The sequence below is a fragment of the Ovis canadensis genome, chromosome X (assembly GCF_042477335.2).
Source record: "Ovis canadensis isolate MfBH-ARS-UI-01 breed Bighorn chromosome X, ARS-UI_OviCan_v2, whole genome shotgun sequence".
Taxonomy (NCBI): domain Eukaryota; kingdom Metazoa; phylum Chordata; class Mammalia; order Artiodactyla; family Bovidae; genus Ovis; species Ovis canadensis.
The window spans coordinates 127,834,436-127,847,972 of NC_091727.1; the positions used below are offsets into that span (position 1 = coordinate 127,834,436).

General features: G+C 40.8%; 1 protein-coding gene across 4 annotated transcripts in view; it reads left to right on the plus strand.

The window, feature by feature from the left end:
- Positions 1–13,537, plus strand: part of ACSL4 (acyl-CoA synthetase long chain family member 4) — a 214,184-nt gene that overhangs the window by 125,560 nt on the left and 75,087 nt on the right. For 3 of the 4 annotated variants that reach the window (XM_070290948.1, XM_070290946.1, XM_070290947.1), the window contains exon 1: positions 10,872–13,312. The exons of the other annotated variant lie outside the window; for it this stretch is intronic. The gene's annotated coding sequence lies outside the window, so the exon portion shown is untranslated. Of the gene's footprint in view, positions 1–10,871; positions 13,313–13,537 lie in introns of those variants that run through there. 4 annotated transcript variants of the gene reach the window in all.

The window sequence follows — 13,537 nt, forward strand, 5'->3', positions numbered from 1 at the left end:
GGTATAATGCACAGGACAAGCTCCTCTGTCCATGGAATTCTCTAGACCAGAATACTGGAGTGGGTAGCCTTTCCCTTCTCCGGGGATCTTCCCAACCCAGGGATCAAACCCAGGTCTCCCACATTGCAGGTGGATTCTTCACCATCTGAGCCACCAGAGAAGCCCAAATAAAGAATTATCCAGCTTCAAATGCCAATAGGGCCAAGGTTGAGAAACTCTGGACTAGAAGGGAAAACAACAATCTTTCGATTTGATCAAATTGATTTCTCACAGAGGGTGGTGTAATTATCTTGGATATCTCTTTTAAAATTGTGTGTGTATATTTCACCAGCCTCTTTGTCCAGATGACTGCTGGTGCTGAAAGCCATTTCAGAGCATAGGTGTGTCTGAATAAAATCAAACTTCTTATGCTGGCCTATAAAACTGAAAAAAATCAGGCCCTCCCCACCTTTCTGTCTTCTTTCCATGCTCTTATGCCCTTGGTTCTCTTGATCCATCCAACTATAGAAGGTGCAAGCCCCATCTGACTTTAAAACCTTTGTACTTCATAATGCTTCTGCCTGGACCACTACTGTCTGAGACTTAAGCATGGCTTGCTTTCTTTATCATTCCCATCTCAACTCAAACATCACCTTCTCAGTAAAGTTTTCTTTTTCTTTCTTTCTTTTTTTTTAATATGGACCATTTTTAAAGTTTGTATTGAATTTGTTACAATATTGCTTCTGTATTATGTTTTGGTATTTTGGCCATGAAGCATGTAGGATCTTAGTTAGCTCCCTGACCATAGATTGAACCCACACCCTCTGCATTGGAAGGCAAAGTCTTAAACCAGCGGATCACCACGGAAGTCCTTAGGACTCAACACTTCCACTGCCATGGGCCAGGATTTGATTGCAGGTCAGGGAACTAAGATCCCACAACCCGAACAATGTGGTTGAAAAAAAATGAAATTATACATTATGTGACTTTTTGTGTCTGGCCTCTTTCACTTGGCATGATATTTTTAAGGTTCATCCATTATGTATCACATGTCAGTGTTTCACTCATTTTTATGACCAAATAATATTCCATTGTATGGTTATACCATATTTGTTTATCCATTCATAAGATGATGGATCTCTGGGGTGTTTCCACTTTTTGGACTATAATGAATAGTGTTACTTGAACGTAAGTTGTTCCTATATTGTTTGATTACCTGTTTCCAATTATTTGGGGTAAATGCCTAGTGGTGGGATTGCTGGATTACATGGTAATTCTATACTTATCTTTTTGAGGAACTGCTGAATTGTTTTCTACAGCTATACCATTTTGCATTCCCACTAACAGTATGGGAGGGTTTCAATTTCTCCTTTTTTGTTTTCCTTTTTTAAAAATAGCCTCCTTAGTGAATGTGAAGTGGTACCTCAATGTAGTTTCAATTTACATTCCCTAATGACTAATGAGGCTGAGCATCTTGTCCTGTGTTTATTGTATGTTTTCCATGCAGATTATTTCTGACTGTGGAGTATATCTGAACTTTTACAGTTTCTTTTATATAGTGTGATGGACTTCCCTGGTGGCTCAGACAGTAGAGCGTCTGTCTACAATGTGGGAAACCCGGGTTCGATCCCTGGGTTGGGAAGATCCCCTGGAGAAGGAAATGTCAATCCACTCCAGGACTATTGCCTGGAAAATCCCATGGACAGAGGAGCCTGGTAGGCTACAGTCCATGGGGCTGCAAAGAGTCGGACACGACTGAGCGACTTCACTTATATAGTGTAGAAGACAGAAAGATCAGAAGCAAACAGGAACAAGAGAACTAGTGTTATAAAATTATATTTGGCAAATACCCCAAATGTCTTTCTTGCGTCAACTCCTGAAAATTTCACATTTTCCGTAACACTGGAAAGTTCCCTTCTGATATCAGGTATTACCAGCCTTGAATATTTGCTGATACAGTTAAATGACATTGCAGGAATGTCATAAAAATGACAGACAGGAAATATGGAAGGCATCTATAGATGGGGCAAGCCATCAACTCCATGCCTCCATTGGGTAAGGAAGAGGTTGCAATCTGAAGTGGACCTTTGTAAAGCTTATTGACCACATTCAGATAAGCAGGAGAAGGCAATGGCACCCCACTCCAGTACTCTTGCCTGGAAAATCCCATGGACGGAGGAGCCTGGTGGGCAGCAGTCCATGGGGTCGCTAAGAGTCGGACATGACTGAGCGACTTCACTTTCAGTTTTCACTTTCATGCATTGGAGAAGGAAATAGCAAGCCACTCCAGTGTTCTTGCCTGGAGAATCCCAGGGATGGGGGAGCCTGGTGGGCTGCCGTCTATGGGGTCGCACAGAGTCAGACACGACTGAAGCGACTTAACAGCAGCAGCAGATAATCAACAAACACATTGGAAGAGTTTGTTTCTTTCCCTTAACGAATTAGATTAGGGAGCAGAAATGATCTTTTCCCTCAAAATTTCCACTTGCTTTCTCAGACACGTTCCACATAAATTGAATAGACCACATTTTCTTGCTATTTTTAAAAAATGTATTCCTGATTTAAAAAAAGAAAACTGAGCAAATCAGGGCACTTTAATAAATGTGGTTATGGAAACACAACCTTTCCAATTTGCTTCAAATATCAAATGACCACACAACGGTCAAATATACATACATACATACATACATATATATATATATATATATATATATATATATATATATAGAGAGAGAGAGAGAGAGAGAGAGAGAGAGAGAATGAGAGAGCGAGTGAGCGAGCTTATTGTTAGATCATCAAACCTCTGGCAAATTGATATGAGGTAGGCAATGTAGCAAAATAGGAAGGGCTTTGAGCGCAGTCAGGAGATCCATGTTCTGGTCTCTAGTTCTGAAACAACTAGTTTTATAACCTTGGATAAGTTAAACTCGTGAAGCCCCAGCTTCCTCATTTGTAAAGAAATGAGTGATTGTACCCTAGATTAGCCTTCAAGTCCATTAGAGCTCTAAAATCCTGCTTGAAAAGTTTATGCGTTATGCTAAATTTCAGAAGCAATACATACTCTTTTTATGTTTGCATGTGTAAAAATTAAAACCATTGCCTCAGTTCAAACGTGTATCAACAGAAAAAGTTAAAAAGGAAAATAAATAAGGCCTAGGGACACAGGCTTTCAGATTCCAGAGCCACACTCTTCTTTGTGTACTGGCTAAATGCCTGGGTGCTTTCTACGTGTGATGGTCTGTCCTCTACCCTGAGGTTTCTTAATCTGCGTTTTGCAATGTGTGTCATAGATGTTTGTTTATCAAACATAACTGACTCACACAGGACATAGTACTCTTTCCTAATCAGTGGCTCAAATATTTCTCATCTCCTGAACTTTTCCAGTCTTAAATTCTGGTCTGAAATGAGGATACTTTGACTTTCACTTAATCTGATGATGCATTTTATTGTTGCAGGAAGATACTGGGTTTCAAAATGTTTTCCCCCACCCCCCTTCATTTGTAGGAAAACATTACATGAAATGGTAAGGTGATTCTGTTCTGTCACCCATAGAGTCTCTTTCCAGGCACAAACCTGGGGAGCTCTGGGTCATTTCATTGCCATTGCCAGGAGAGTACAACTAGCAACTTTAGTCCCTGATGAAGAATCCAGAGCTTATGATCTCTCTGGGAAGGGTTGTGTTACATTTAGGTACAGTATAGCATGAAGTTGTTTGTAATCTTGGGATTAACATAAAGCCAGTGGAAGGGAAAGGGTGAAGCTAGTCATCTCAGATGAGAGAAGCTGACGTGGTCTTTGCATTAGCATTTATTTCCAATTCAGAAGATGTTCTCACATGAAAAACTGTCCTAGATAAGATAAAGGCTCTATCAAAATTTATGATCAGAGAACTCTATCAGAAAACTGATCTGTTCTGCACTATCTTAAGACTCATTTTTCATATATTTATTATCTCTTGGCTATTTCTTTTATGTTCATTTACAGGTGTACATTGCATCAGCGCTTTTCTTGGTTTTCTGTATTTGGTCTTTTAGCCCTAGGTCAGCTTGTGTATTTCCCAAAAAGCAGCAGCTTCTGCAAAATGCTGGCAAACAGGGTGGAGTATGGGGTGTGAAGGAGGGAAATGTGATTGAAGCTGAAAGGAACTTTTACAGTTAGTGTGTTCTGTTCAACTAAGCTATCTCTCCCTCGACTTTTTTCCTCCAGTAGAATGTTAAAATATTGTACTCCTGCCAAAAAATTTCCTAAACTCAAATCCTACACAAAAGAAATGACCTCTCTGTCCTGAACTAAGCTGTATTTATTTTGTTTGTGTCTTATTTCAAGAATCATTATATTTTATTTAGTTTAAAATTACCTTTGTGATTTTACAGCAGAAAAGTACATATATTTGTTTTCCTATTGGGGTCTATTGATAAATGGGACTATCATTACAAATCATTGTTTTCAATTTCTTTTTAAAATCAGAGGAAAATTGTTATGGTGATGTGAGTCAATTACCTTGAAATGCATCATTTGCTTCAATAAGTCTATATCTAGGAGTTATTCTAACAAAATAATTAGGAAGACAAATGTATGTCCAATAATGTTCACAACAACATCATTTATAGTACTGGGAAAATTTAAAAACCAACATAAATGTCTGGCAAAGAATAGGTTATTAGTTAAATAAATTATGAGTCTCATATGCTAGAACAGTATGCAATCCTAAACATTATTTTTAAATAATTTTAGCAAATGGGGGAGAGCTCATGTTATATGTCAAGTGAAAAAAGCACACAGTATCCAATTTTGGAAGAAACATGCAGAAGACAAAACTGATAAATATATATCAAAATATTAACAGTGGTTCTCCCAGGGCAGTAGAATTGTGGAATTAAACAGCATTCTTCATGCATTTTTGGTGTTTCCTATATTTTCTATGATGAATAGTCATTACATTCATAGAAAAATACAAATAGTTACCAAACATTTTAATGAAAGCCAATTGAACAACAATGAAATGGCATTACCTATCAGATTGGCAAGATTTTTAAAGATTGATACTATTCAATGTTTTCAAGAATATAAGAAAAATGTTACTCTTATACACTCTAAATAGGAGTATTAATTCATCTGGCCCTTTTGAAAGACAATTTGACAGTATCTTTTAAAATTTAGAATGCACATACTCTTTGACCCAGAATCATTTCCACTTATAGGGATCTACTGTAGAGATACTTAGACAAATACACAAAGCTATATGCATTGGGATATTAATTGGCATATTGTGAAAATTAGAGAAAAATCCTGACTGTACATCAGTAGCCCTTTGGCTAACCCATTATGGTATATCCATACTATGGAATACTGTGTAACAGTGAAAAAAAGGATGAGGTGTAATTCTTTAGATATCTATCTACACACAAATATAAAGACATGGGATAATGTTTGTGATGTATGATTAAATGCATAAAGGCAATCTGTAGAGCAATATGCATAATCTCATTTTGAAAAAATAAGTATATGAATGTACTTGTGCCCAACAAACATTCGGAATGATATATACCAGATTATTCATAGTTATCTCAGAGATTCTGTTACTTCATACACTTGAACCAAAGAAGTGAACATGCACTTTGTTTGTAAAAATAATCATAATAATAATAAAGAGACAATCAGTGGAAAATGAGGCTTGCTGTGTGAAAATCTGATTTATTAATAGCCTTTCAGGAATGTATTACAGTGGTATACAGCTACTAAGAGTTTGGCCACCTTAACCTAGGGCCTAATCTGTACCATGGCTCAATAAAGAGACAGAATAGTCTTAGGGAAAGAATTGATTCATAAACTGATCTAGACTTCCATACCTGAATTTTTCCCAGTGGCTACAAAGTCAGATTTGTTGACTTCTTTCATAAATACCATTGAAGTGAGCTTGCAGAGAGTTGAGGTTAGCCAGTGATGTTGAAATTTGCCTGCATAGGTGGATTAGATACATATCATAGCTAAAAATGACTCTTCTAACCTATGAGTTAAATATTTAAAAAAAATTCTATGTGTTCACCTTCAAGGTATTTGCTTTAAATTTCCTTTCATAAGGGGGATTTTCCCTGGGTCTGATATAGAAGTAGGATGTTCCCAAATGAGACTTTGCTTCTCTTCTAGATAGGTTTATGTGATAATGAGATGGACATTGGAAGTTTTACTTATTCGATCATATGTATATTTCCTCTGGAATAAAAATAGTATCCACCTCATAGGCTCATTGGGAAGGTAAAATGAAATAACACATGCAGTGTTTGTGGCAGTGCCTGGTACATACTAGGTACATACTAGGTACTCAATAGCTGGTGGCCATCATTATCCAACCACTTTTCTATTTGAATAATAATAACTTGGCCTGAACCAGGTGCTATATATAGTCCGGGTGAAGGAGACAGTTTTCTTATAGTATTTTAGTTTGAAGAAGAATTGCTTTGAATGGAAGTTTGCCGGTTTAAGCAGAGTGAATATCCAGGTATAAAGATGGGGCTTGTCCATTTCATAGAAAGCATTAGCAAAGGCACATTTAGAAGACTGAAAAGAATGGAAGCTGGCTTGTAGGTCAGAGAGTGATTTAGTGAATGAAAGTGAAGATGGTGGTTGTAGATCACTTCAAAAGGGATTTAGCCCTTGGCTTTAAAGAAAGTCACTCAATAAGTAGGATAATCTGGAGAAAGACTGGTGGAGTATAATTGAAGGATATGAGTTTTGGTACTAGCTTTTTTTTTCAAATCTGTAAAATGAGGTCTAAGTTGATAATGAATAGCCCCATTTTCTATATGCTTGTCATCAGTTCAGTTCAGTAGCTCAGTCCTGTCCAACTCTGCAACCCCATGGACTACAGCACACCAGGTCTCCCTGTCCATCACCAACTCCCGGAGTTTACTCAAACTCCTCTCCATTGAGTTGGTGATGCCATCCAACCATCTCATCCTCTGTCATCCCCTTCTCCTCCCACCTTCAATCTTTTCCAGCATCAGGGTCTTTTACAGTGAGTCAGTTCTTCACATCACGTGGCCAAAGTACTGGAGTTTCAGCTTCAGCATCAGTCCTGCCAGTGAATATTCAGGACTGATTTCCTTCAGGATGGACTGGTTGGATCTCCTTGCAGTCCAAGGGACTCTCAAGAGTCTTCTCCAACACCACAGTTGAAAAGCATCAGTTTTTTGGTGCTCAGCTTTCTTTATAGTCCAACTCTCACATCCATACATGACTAATGGGAAAACCATAGCTTTGACTAGATGGAATTTTGTTGGCTAAGTAATGTCTCTGCTTTTTAAACTGCTGTCTAGGTTGGTCATAGCTTTTCTTCCAAGGAGCAAGCATCTTTTAATTTCATGGCTGCAGTCACCATCTGCAGTGATTTTGGAACCCCCAAAAATAAAGTCTGTCACTGTTTCCATTGTTTCCCCATCTATTTGACATGAAGTGATGGGACCAGATGCCATGATCCAAGTTTTCTGAAAGTTGAGTTTTAAACCAACTTTTTCACTCTCCTCTTTCACTTTCATCAAGAGGCTCTTTAGTTCTCCTTCACTTTCTGCCATAAAGGTGGTGTCATCTGCATATCTGAAGCTATTGATATTTCTCCTGGCAATCTTGATTCCAGTTTGTGCTTCATCCAGTCCAGCATTTCTCATGATGTACTCTGCATATAAATTAAATAAGCAGGGTGACAGTGTACAGCCTTGACATACTCCTTTCCCGACTTGGAATCAGTCTGTTGTTCCATGTCCAGTTTTAACTGTTGCTTCTTGACCTGCATACAGATTTCTCAGGAGGCAGGTCAGGTGGTCTGGTATTCCCATCTCTCTCAGAATTTTTCAGTTTGTTGTGATTCACACTGTCAAAGGCTTTGGCATAGTCAATAAAGCAGAAATAGATGTTTTTCTGGAACTCTCTTGCTTTTTCAATGATCCAGCAGATGTTGGCAATTTGATCTCTGGTTCCTCTGCCTTTTCTAAATCCAGCTTGAACATCTAGAAGTTCATGGTTCACATACTGTTGAAGCCTGACTTGGAGAATTTTGAGCATTGCTTTACTACTAGCGTGTGAGATGAGTACAGTTGTGCAGTAGTTTGAATATTCTTTAGCATTGCCTTTCTTTGGGAATGGAATGAAAACTGACCTTTTCCAGTTCTGTGGCCGCTGCTGAGTTTTCCAAATGTGCTGGCATATTGAGTGCAGCACTTTCACAGCATCATCTTTTAGGATTTGAAATAGCTCAACTGGAATTCCATCACCTCCACTAGCTTTGTTCGTAGTGATGCTTCCTAAGGCCCACTTGACTTCGCATTCCAGGATATCTGGCTCTAGGTGAGTGATCACACCATCATGATTATCTAGATCATGAAGATCTTTTTTGTACAGTTCTTCTGTGTATTCTTGTCACCTCTTCTTAATATCTTCTGCTTCTGTTAGGTCCATACCATCTCTGTCCTTTATCGAGCCCATCTTTGCACAAAATGTTCCCTTGGTATCTCTAATTTTCTTGCTTGCCATGGTTTCTTGCTTCTTGGTTTATGCTTGCCATAAACCAGACATTTTATGATCATCCTTTCATTTAGCCCTCCCTCAGAAAAGCCTGTGGTACCATAATGAATGTGGTATCATTATTATCCTTGACTTACAGATGAGCAGGCTGTTGCTCAGAAGAGGTTATGCAACTTGTCTAGGGGGGTCTAAGTCCAAAGCCCATAGTTTCTCTCCTGCTCCTCTATGTGACCTCCTGACTCCAGTAGTCAATGATTCCCAGTAAAGGACATTAAAGAAAACACATTTGTTTAGTTATGTTTGCCCGTGCTGGCCTTCATTGCTGTGTGGGTTTTTCTCTAGTTGCAGTGAGTTGGGGTGGGGAGTGGCTATTCTTCTTTGTGGTGCACAGGCTTCTCATTGCAGTGGCTTCTCCTGTTGCAGAGCATGGGTTCTAGGGCTTCAGCAGTTGTGGCTCCTGGGCTCTAGAGCACAGACTATAGTTGTGGTGCATGGGGTTTAGCTGCTGTGTGGCATGTGAGATCCTGCAGGACCAGAGATCAAAACTGTGCCTCCTGCATTGGCAGGCAGATTATTTACCACTGAGCCACCAGGGAAACCCCAAGTAAAGGAAAACCTGGACTCGTATTTTAAGAATGGGTAAAGAAATCAAATCTTCTTGCACGTGAAAAGGAAAGGAAAATCAAGATTTAAAGCGAGTTAAGATATTGATGACCTTTTGTACACACTGCTATATTCAAAATGGATAACCAACAAGGACCTACTGTATAGCACAGAACTCTACTCAATGTTATGTGGCAACCTGGCTGGGAGGAGGGCTTAGGGGAGAATGGATATATGTATATGTATGGCTGAGTCCCTACACTGTTTACCTGAAATGACCACAATATTCTTAATTGGCTATACCCCAATACAAAATGAAAAGTTTAAACTTTGAAGAACTAAATAAAATAAAAAGGAAAATTCTAAAAAAAGAAAAAGATATTGATGACTTTTCCCTCTAACATTACTAGGCTAGAATCACGAAGAAAATGGGCAAACTATAAAAAAGGTAACTTTTTGCAGATTTGAGGACTACCACTGCACATTCAATTTGCCTCTGGACTTATGGATAAACATAAATATTTTGTTCCTTTTTTCTTTCTTTTTGGGAAGGTTGCAAAAGCAATTTGCTAGGATACTGCAGAGGATTTTATCTAGAGGGGATAGAATTCATTTTTAAGAAGACAGAGTTAATGAGAGACATAGAAGTCAAATTTCATTAAAACCTTGCTGGGATTTGGTTTGGACTGGACGATCTATACAGATGAATTTGGGAAGAATTGGGTCTTTACTGAGTTTTCCCATCCAGATGAGTTCAATATCTTTCCATTTGTTTTGCCTTTTCAATTAGTTTAAAAGCCAGTGGAATGTACTAAAGTAACAAGAAATTGTGGTCTGAAAGATAAAAGAGTTGTTTCTCAAAAAATGATATTAATCTAGCTACGATGGCAATGGTCATTTTTGAAAGGATTAGCTTAGGTTATTATTTATGTTCACAGTTAGATCAGCTTCTGTCTAGGTTTCTGATTTCACCAGTTGTTTCAGACACGCCACTGAAGACAATATTTGGCTTGGTTATTGGGTCTAAAAAAAATAAGGTCTCATGAATGACAAAGCATAACATCACTTGGCTATGCAAATATTATTATAAAGTCCTGCTGCTTGTAGTGAGACCAAAAAGGAAATTATTATTTTACAAACATGTGGAGTATGTTTAACATGCAAAGGCTTGTTACACAGTCAACGAAGAACAGTTGTTTTCTGCCCTTCCATAAATAACTAATGCCAAGAGCAGCCTGGCTATCTGTTTCAGCTTCTTGTTACAGGAGAGTAAAATGGGCAAGGTCTAAATATCAGTACCTGCTAACAGAGCTATCCTGTAAGTTGTTTGCCTTCAGTTTAATTTCCATGCTTTTTTATGTTGTATGTTGAATCTGTCAATTGCACTGTACATTTTCCTAACTTTTCTCCATGTTCTTATGTTTCTCTCTTCTGTTTCTAATTGGACTGGTTGTCCTGGGTAAAGTTATTACCTAGGAAGCCTGATGTAGTGCAAGCACCCTGGTCTAGGAATCATAATTGTGATGGGAAATCCAGGCAGGCTCTGCTACTGGTTAGTTGTATGTCTAGACAAGTCGTTTAACCTGCATCTGTTTCTCTGTCTGTAAAATAGGGATAATAATCCCATGTCTTCCAAACTAGTAAACAGTGATGCAAATGTTCTCTCTAAAATGTCAGACAGGTGGCTTGGGGGATGTTTTGCTTCTGGGTAGTACACTTCTAGAGGGTTTCTGATGACAAGAAATTAAGCAAAGTTTATTTTGACCTTGAAAAATTGAAAAAAGAGCAGCTAGAAACTGTGTGGATATACTTGGTTTCCTTTTTGGAGATCTTCTATCCTCTTCGTCCTGAGTGTGGTTAACTAGAAAGGAAAAGGTGAGAAAAGGCAGATGATAAAGGTAGCCAGAACTGTTAGCATGGATGACTAGCATGTGATAAAGATCTTGAAAACACAACTAGTTTCTTGGTCTGATAAATATCTCTATATCTGTATTTACAGACATGCTTATACATAGGTATGTACATGCACAGATTCATACGTACAAACAAAAATTGATAGCTTCAGGCTCTTTCCTTTACACCTTCTAAAGCTGGAGGAACATTAGCAACCTGTGCTGACTCAGTGTTCAGAAAAAATTACCCAATTGAAAAATTCTGGGCTAAATGCCTGCTAGAATCCCATGGACGGAGGAGCCTGGTAGGCTGCAGTCCATGGGGTCTCGAAGAGTCGGACACGACTGACCGACTTCACTTTCACTTTTCACTTTCATGCATTGGAGAAGGAAATGGCAACCCACTCCAGTGTTCTTCCCTGGAGAATCCCAGGGACAGGGAAGCCTGGTGGGCTGCCATCTCTGGGATCACACAGAGTCGGACATGACTGAAGCGACTTAGCAGCAGTAGCAGCAAAGGAAACTGACAAAAGTATATACTTTCATTACGAGTTTTTTTTGTTTGTTTGTTTGATTTTGGTCTGATTTATGTGGTCTACTGGGTCTGTTCTCTGTGTTTTCATTCCATCACTAGACCCTAAGTGTGTTGAAGGCAGGGATGATCATTTGTTTGATTTCGTTTGTGTTTACTATACTTGACAGTCCTCTGTACGCTGTTGGTGCCCAGTGAATTTTATAGATGACAAATGATTACTTATTTCTGCTATTACAACAAGATCTCATAAATAAACATGACAATTAAACTTGTTGTTTGAAGTCCTGAGCTTTCTAGGTCAGTCTTGAAAAAAGAAGTTAGATGACTGCCATAGCAATATTCATAGGCATATTATATATAAGTGGGTGGGCCTGTTGAAAATTGGATGAGTAATCCCACTTCAAAGAAGTAACATATACAGGCTGCAGCTCTCAGCTCTCCAATTGCGGGCTTCCAACCACCTAGAGTGTCACCATCTGCTTATTAAAGATTCAAATTTCTCAGTCCCACTCAGATCCAGGTATCCATACTTTAACAAGCACCCCGGATGATTCAGATGCACACTAAAGTCTAAGGACAACTGTAGCCTGTAATCTGAGTTGGCCACACACACACACACACACACACACACACACACACATGTGTTGTTACCTTCCATAATTATATGGGAAAATGAAAAACAGTGAAATGACATGTCCATGCCTAGCAAGAAAAGGAAGCTAGTTCTCCATTAAACATCAGGGAACTGGAAGAATACTGGCATTTTCTTTCTTTGGGTGATAAATTCTTGGCAGTTTGTCGTGGCTTATTTACAATTACGGTCTCTTTTGAAGCCCCGAGACAGTTCGCCAGCATTTTATTTTTAACAGCAATTTCTTGAATCTCTTGGGAAGATTATTTGTAGGACTGGCTCAGAAGCAACGATTAGGGCCAGTAAGATGTCACAGTGCTGCGGTGACATTTCCTTATCGGTTGTGAGCTCTTTTTGCCATGACACCATCGTAGAAACACAAGGCATAAAGTGAAAACCCTGTATTCTTGTGATATTTCATAAGTGGGGATGGCTGTATGGGGTCTTAATGCGGAGAGGCGCGATAGAGAGGCGTTAGGTGGGTCTTGGAGGGGCAGGATGTCTTAGGCAAAGAACGTTAAGATTCCTCTCTAAAGAGTACTTAAGTCCGAAGATGAGTATCTTGAAAGGGCAGCTGGAATATGACCCGAGGGCAACTTTCATTCTTGGGTGGAGTCCTGGGAAAGCGAGCCGCAGGTACGGGCGTGGGCCCATGGGGTAGCTCGCGGAAATCAGATAAGCTCCGGAACCTCTCCCAAACAAGCTCCATCACCGGGCGGCGGGTGCGGGAGCTGGACCCTAAGGCAAGCCCGCGAGGAGCCGTTAGCCGACTCGGTTCCCCCGCACCTCCCCCCGCCCCCCGCGTTCTAACGGCCCTCGCCGCCCCTCCTTTCGGCTGACGTCGGGGTGAGCGGAGGCGGGAGCGTGGGTGGGCTGAGCGGGCCGTCGCCCGCGATTCGGCCGGCTGTGCCACACCACCGCGCGCCCCCGCTCCGCCCGCCCCTCCGGGCGCGTCTTTTCCGGGCCCGCGCGGCGCTGCGCCTCGCCCCGCCTCCGTTGGCCCTCCGGGTGCGCGCGCGCTGCTGCGGCTTTTTCTCCGGCGTCCGCGGCGCGCCCCTCCTCGTCCCAGCGCTAGCGGGCACGCGGCTCCTTTCCGCCGGCTTCTGGAGTGCCGAGCCCCCGCCGGCTGCGAACACGCCACAGGCAGCGCCTCGGGTAAGTAGCCGTAACCGGAGAGGCTCCGGCCCCGGCACCCGTACCCCGTTGCTGTGTCCCGGGCCCCCCGCTCTGGCCGCGCCACCATCCCACACCTGAGCCCAGAGGACGTGGGCGGGGGGGGGGCGTTCCTGTTCCCGAAATCCGTTCGCTGTCTTCCAGAGCCTGGGCGGTTTACCCGCCCGCCTCCTCCCGGGCTGGGAAGATTTCCCGAGATGCCGGCAT